A 7,818-nucleotide genomic window follows, 5' to 3' on the forward strand; every position below is an offset into this window, starting at 1 on the left:
ACATGTATGTCATCTCAACGCAGATAAATAGATGCATCGTCGGCCATCTTCTTTTTATTTCAAGCAACGAACCGTTTTTTGCCGTCGATAGCCGTTTGCAAGTTCCACCTGTGTAGTATCAGTTAACATACAGCATGTAAGGATTGTAACAACAAAAATAACAGAACACATAGTTTTGTTCCATTTCATTATAGAAGTTGAAGGTAAGGACACAATTCCTTCTAACTCACCGTTGAAGCGATTGAAAAAGACAGCAATAAGCGACTACAACCACTCAATGAAGGTCAACTTTAGAAGCAAGTATTAAACATGTTAAAGGCAGTAATTGCAAACTAAAAAAACTGGATCTTATTCATTAAAGACGTTAGATTTATATAGTATGTATATAACAAGGACATGTATTGTGATTATCTAAATGTAGCTTCTGAATTTGATAGATTTAAATCACTTGAAAAATTCACCTTTTAAATCATTTATTCGCCTTGAGATATGAGACGATTTATTTCCATAAATGTTATGGAAGCCGAATCAGGATCTGAATATATAAAGCGATAAAACGAATAATTACCCTAAATTTATTTCAGAAAGCCATCGTCGTTATATTCCTTTTATTTATTGTATGTTATAATGACATGTAGTTTTATCATTTCGTTTTACAAAAAATATTATCCAATGTAGAAAAACCGAAACGAATGAAAAATTTGATATAGAATGTATTTTACGCTGCTGTCAACTTTCAGAAGAAAAAAAACATGCACTTTATTACAAACCAGACTTGGGGTAATTGTAATTGTAATCGTTAATCAGCTGTAATTGATTACAATTTTTCAAGTAATCAGTGTAATCATTAATCAGCAAAAAATCTGATTACATGTAATTTAATTTAATCAATTACTTTTCCAAATACCCTGTAATCATGATTACTTTTTGATTACATTCTGATTACAATGAAACAAATCTAAAATTGTGTTTTTGGTCTTTAAATGAACCTCTTTGTTATTCATATTTGATAAATTTTTAACATGCTAAAATGGTTTGGTTTACTTTAAGCATGCCTACTTCAGTAAAAAAATAAACTGTTGCAGTATTGAAAAGTGTTCATTAGCCTAAGCAGAGACATATAATACAGTTATATACCTTTTATCATAGTAAAAGATATTGTACATACATGTATATTGATCATTTTATAATTTTATAATGATCTTTATATTAATATTTGATTATAACTGTTATATATTCAAGTTTTCTTTTGTTAATTTTTGTGTTTTTTGTCAACTTTGAATTGACAGGTATGAGACTAATTAAGGTTTGTTTTTATTGCAATTACCAATTGAGTATAGATGTAGGGAAATATATAGAAACGTTGATAGTGAGTTCATGGAGAGAATTAAGGCACTTAACAGTCAATGGGAGCTACAATTCGAACAATTGCGAGTAAATGTAGATGATAATGAATCTCAACACATAAGTAGCATGAACGATGAGATTACGATAGAAGAAACAAAACGTGCGATTCGAAAAGGGAAAAAAGAGAAAGCCGTAGGACTGGACAATATTCCGAATGAAATAATAAAGAACGAAAAACTGCTAACGGTCCTACATCGCTTTTTTACCACTTGTTTTACGCATGGAATAGTTCCGGACTACTGGGCCAAGAGTATCATTCATCCTCTTTTGAAGAAGGGAAAAGACTATAGAGATCCTTTAGGATATCGATGTATAAGCCTCATCTCCACAATAGCGAAAACGTACAGCAATATTCTTAACACTCGACTTCTTGAATATCTAGAGGAAAATAGTTTACTCAGCGAAGAACAGAAAGGATTTCGGAAACTCCGATCATGCTTGGACCATATATACAGTTTGTGCACTATTCTCCGAAATCGAAAACTTGCGAATAAAGACACTTTTCTTTGTTTCATCGATTTTCAAAAGGCGTTCGACTCCGTAGATCACAACCTACTTTTTCACAAACTTTTGTCAATTGGAATTCATGGAAATATGTACAAAGCGATCAAGTCACCTTATGAAAAGCTTCAAGCAGCAGTACGCTTAAACGGATCTCTAACAGACTGGTTTTCAGTAGAGGCAGGCGTCCGTCAAGGTGATAATTTAGCACCGACCCTGTTCGCAGTGTTTGTTGACGATCTAGTGACGGAAATAAACAGTATTAGTAAAGGTATTAACATTGGAACAGATTCATTAAGCTGTCTTCTCTACGCCGACGACATAGTACTGATCTCAGATACAGTAGATGGATTACAATTATTACTTCATTGTGTAACCGATTGGTCAAAGACATGGCGACTTAAAGTGAATACGGACAAAACGAAGATAATGCAAGTACGGAAAGCTTCGAAACCTATGAATGATTACGAGTTCCAGTTAAACAATATGACTCTCGAAACAGTCTCGAAATACAGATATCTTGGACTTGTAATTAATGAACATTTGGATTATAAGGAAACAACAAACGAACTAGTTTCAAGTGGAAGCAGATCATTGGGTTCACTTGTGTCGAAATACTATGCAATGGATGGAATGGACTTTGATACATATACGAAGATTTTTGACTTAACAGTTTAACCTATACTAGAGTATGGATCCGGTGTGTGGGGACATAAACCTTATGATTCATTAGAAAGACTGCAATATAGAGCTATACGTACTTTTCTCGGTGTAAGTCTAACAACGCCGATACCCGCAATCACTGGAGATATGGGATGGTATCCGATTCATCATAGAATTCAGGTCAATATTGTGCGTCTTTATTGTAGACTAGTCAAATTACCTGACACTAGAATATGTCGTAAAGTTTTCGTCTGGGATCAAAATGTATCTACCAGATATCGTGATACATGGTTCAATCACGCAAAGAAATTGTTTGATTCATGCGGACTCAACGATGTGCTTTTTCTAGATAATCAACATATTATAACGCCATACTTAATCGATTCTGTGAAAACGCATTTAGAAAACGAACATAAACAATCTTGGTTTGACAATATTCAACAAATGCCTAAACTGAGAACGTACAAACTTTTTAAAACAGAATTTGAAACAGAAACTTTTCTGAAACGTTGCTTAACTAGACGTCAACGATCTTCTATTTCACGTATGCGTTGTGGGACATTTCCTTTAGAAATCGAAAAGGGACGAGTTAGAAACATTCCAGTAGAACGCAGAACTTGTAAAATGTGCGATACAGACGCCGTTGAGGACGAAATACACTATTTGATCCTCTGTCCAAAATATACAGAGAAAAGAAACAAATTGTTTGAAAATATTTGTGTAACATTCCGTGATATATCTGGTCTTTCTGACACTGATAAACTGTGTGAGCTTCTTTCTAACCACAAACTTAGCAAACTCGTGGCAAATTTTATAGCAGACTGCTATCATATCAGAACTATAACACTATGATCATTTGATATGAAATTATTTATCTTATCTTTTTTGCAATTCGCTTATATTTATAACATGACACTAAATTTTATGAACAATGATAAAGTCTCTTAATTATATGTATGTTAAATAACGATTCAAACAGTACATCATAAGCCTATTTGGCTGGCTAAAGATTTATATTATGTATTTAATGTAGCGATATACTTTATATTCAGGTTGCACTATAATAAACAATTCTTATTCTTATTCTTATTATTATATATGATAAAAGATAAATCAGACATGAAATTTTATCTTATAAGCACAAACTAAATTAAAAGTTGGACAAATTTGTTAAAATTTAAAAAAAAATGTATTTGGACGAACATGTAAAATGCAATGATTTTTAGAACTTACATATTGTTTATAATTTGATTAAACATTTCTATTAAAATTGAACATAGTTTTAACTAGTACCTTTATTTCATCGACGGGTGCCGCATGTGGAGCAGGATCTGCTTACCCTTCCGGAGCACCTGAGATCACCCCTAGTTTTTGGTGGGGTTCGTGTTGTTTATTCTTTAGTTTTCTATGTTGTGTCATGTGTACTATTGTTTTTCTGTTTGTCTTTTTCATTTTTAGCCATGGCGTTGTCAGTTTGTTTTGGATTTACGAGTTTGACTGTCCCTTTGGTATCTTTCGTCCCTCTTTTAAACTTCCATAAACTGCAACTTGGAATACATATAAATTATGAAAGAGGTCAGAAGACAAACAGAAAAACTCTTGATTATGATATTTCTTTATAAAATTTAATTCAAAATAATTTAGGGATCATTGGTTATAAAGTGTAATGTACATATGTAGTGAAATTTGGTGTTTATTGAAATAGATGAAGTTTAATTTGAAGTTATCATTTTATAATTGAACCATATAAAATACTTTCTCAAAAATGCTTTAGTTATATTGAACGTTTATCATTACACATCATTCAAAATGTTTTGTTTTTAAATTCATTGTAATCAGATGTAATCATGATTACTTTGCCAATGTAATCATTAATTTAATCAGATACTTTCAGAAATGATGTAATCATTAATTTAATTTAATCGTACAAATGACAAAGTAATTGTAATTTAATCAATTACATTGAAAGTAATCGGACCCATCTCTGTTACCAACGATATTTGTAAGTCTCATATTCAGTATCAAATCGTACGGGGGTGGTAACGTAAATTGTTAATTAATAAAAGGGTTTAACGTGTTCGCCTCAAAAATGTAAGACACGACTTATTTAAACATGATGTATAATCTAACTGAGTAATATAATGCCAAATTGGTGTAACAGTAAAAAAGAGGGCGAACAAAATTAAAAGTGAAATTCAGGCTCACAAGTCGAAAACAAACTTACAACGCAATGGCAAAAAACCCCCGAAAAACGGCAAAACTCAAGCAATAGTGCACAAAGTTTAACGCACAGCATTGAAAGCTAAAGACTTAGCATCATGAACCCACCAAAAACCAGAATTATTTCAAGTACTGCAAAGTGGTTAACCGATCCTTCTGCACATGTTGCACAGTCGTGTAAGTTTGAAAATTTAAAGAACGGATTTATGCCTTTCAAATACAAATCATATGACAAATTTTAATCAATTTATTTATGTCTATAGGTAACAACATTTTGAGGCCTCGTCATTTGGACATACACATACTATCATAATTGTTCATATTAAACATATTAATATATACAGGTTTGTAAAACACTATAAAATTCTAATAATTTCATATGATCATATTATTTAACTTAGCATCAAACATTTATAAAAGCATATAATCTGATATCATGAGCGAACTTCAACGATCATACGGGAATTCCAAGAAATTGGCTCTTCCAATAGGTGGAGGACATTTTAGCGAAAAATATCGGACGTTTTAGCGCCAAAGTAGTGCCTGACTTTTAACCCATGTTAGCGAAAATTGAAATTGTCAATGCCCATCTTAGCAAAATAGTTTTAACCCATTATAATATATAATATATAATAATATATATAAAAAAAATTTAATGACCCAAGACAGCACAATATAAAACATATGATGTCCTTTACAATACAGCACTAAATGTCAACAAGATGTTATCAAAATTAATGTTAAAAGTTCGTTCTTACTAGCCTGGAATTTATTTTCTAAAGAACGTACGTACTGGGCTCTGGATAAACTCCATGTACAATACTGTTGAATTACATTAAGAACAGTTCTTTTTCTTTATCTTGTTTAGAATTTGGTGCACATTCGTCTATACTACGTATTTGTATATATGTTGTTGTTTGCAATTTCATAATAGAATCAAGAAAAACGTAAATTTCTGGGTGACAACTATATAACATTGCTCATTATAATGGGCAACGAACGACTCTGAACTCTTATTTGTTCGCTCTAAATAACTCTGAATTTCAGCCTAAAGCTTAGTGAGTTTTCGCTAAAATGGGCTATCGAAAAAACAGGTGAACGAATTTTTCCGGCTCTAAAATAGGCTCTAATGTCAGCGCTCAAATGACCGCTAGCAGTTTTAAATTTTTCACTAAAATGTCCTGCGCCCGTTTCAATTGAGGGGGGGGGGGGCAACATATTTGTATAACATGAAATATCCCTGGCATTTGCTTCGTCTGTCTCATCGAAAGATAAATTTTTGAAGTAAGCATGTGACTTTCTATATAAAATGAGATCGGCCACGGATAAAATATCTCGGAACCCCCAAACCATAACCCCCAAAATCAATCCCAACCTTCCCTTTTTGGTATTAAACCTTACGGTTAAATTTAGTAGATATTTATTTACTTCAACTAAAGTTATTGTGCGGAACCAATGTGTCTTCGGACGACGACGACGCTAACGTCATACCAATATACGGCCGTACATTTTTTTTGGGCAAGTATAAAAATCTAAGAAAAAAAGTAAACACTGGGAGAAAAGAATTCTAACATTGTTTGGAAAAATAACAGTTTTCAAATCACTGATTCTACCCAAAACTTCTTTTTTAACATGTGTTTTCCACATAGAAAAAGAATACATTTGATAAATTAAAAAAGATTATATATTACTTTTTATGGAAAACAAAACAGAAAAGTAAAATTTGAGTTATGAATTTCTAGACGGTGGTTTAAAAATGATTAACATAGATAAACTCATAGAATCTATCAAAATTGGGTGGATTGTCAGATTACTATATGGATACTTAGCCAACTAGAAAGTTATATCATTATTTTGTTTTATGAAATTTGACAAGAACCTCCTTATCTTAATAAGGAATATTGATGATATTAACGTATTTTTCGGTTAAATAAGCAGCCAGAATATTATTTGAATGAAGTAAAAGCATGGATAAAAAGCTAAAAAAATAGAGCAATTAAAACATCTTTAATCTATTTGTCAACAAGTTATTTGGGGAAATCAATTCATAAAGATTAAAATCAAAAGCCTCTTCTTTCAAAACTTGATAATAGCAATATCATCTATTTAAACGACATTATAGATGAAATTGGTAACATACTAGAGAAACATATTTTACAAAAGCTCAATATTAAATGTAATTGGTTGTCAGAATTTTCTAAATCGAAGAAAGCTTTTTCAAGAGAATGGCTAACTATTTTAAGACAAAAACATTCAAAGAAAACTAAAGTAAAAACAAATTATGTTTTATATTTAAAGAGAAATTGTAATTATACAGACACATTAGAAAATTTAGAAACTAAAAATAAGCATAATATAATTTTATTCAGAATGAGATTGAAATGCCTGTTGGTTTTAACCGATGGAAAACAGTGTTAAAAATTGAGTATATTTAGAGTTTAACATGTTGTTTATTGAAATTTGTTCATCATTATTTGATAAAAAATAAAAATAAAGTGTTTCGTTGGAAATTGTTTCACTTTATGCTACCTCGTAAGACTTTCTTAAAACAGTGGAATATCTGCAATACTTCCAATTGTAATCATTGCAATACCACTGAGGATAATGAACATATGTTTCTGAAATGTCATTTTCTTGTTGACTTCTTTAGTAAAATTATAAGTCTTCTTAAAACACTGAATGTTGATAATAACATTGAAGAATGTAGTATTTGGTGTAAAATTAATGATGACCAATATAAAAAGCAATCGATTATTTGATTACATTAATAATGTTTTGTACATAAGAAGCTTACAACATGTCTGAACAGAAAACATAATCTATAAATGTGAAGCTGTACTCAAAGCAGAATTTGAGTAAAGTTACAAACTACAGGCAAAATGTAAGAATACACAATACAAATGTATTTAAGATGAAACTGTCAAATTGTTAGAATAATGTTTTTGTTTGAGAAATACATGATTTAGCAAAAATAAATGAATGAATAAATTAATAAAAGATATAAATTTTACAAAATACACATCTTGA

At 30.9% G+C, this 7,818-nt stretch overlaps 1 protein-coding gene across 1 annotated transcript in view; it reads left to right on the forward strand.

Annotated features, from left to right (window-relative positions):
• LOC134694297 (tyrosinase-like protein 2) overlaps positions 1-7,818 on the forward strand; it is a 99,905-nt gene that overhangs the window by 52,357 nt on the left and 39,730 nt on the right. The gene's annotated exons all lie outside the window — the stretch shown is intronic.

The sequence above is a fragment of the Mytilus trossulus genome, chromosome 13, assembly GCF_036588685.1.
Source record: "Mytilus trossulus isolate FHL-02 chromosome 13, PNRI_Mtr1.1.1.hap1, whole genome shotgun sequence".
Lineage (NCBI taxonomy): Eukaryota > Metazoa > Mollusca > Bivalvia > Mytilida > Mytilidae > Mytilus > Mytilus trossulus.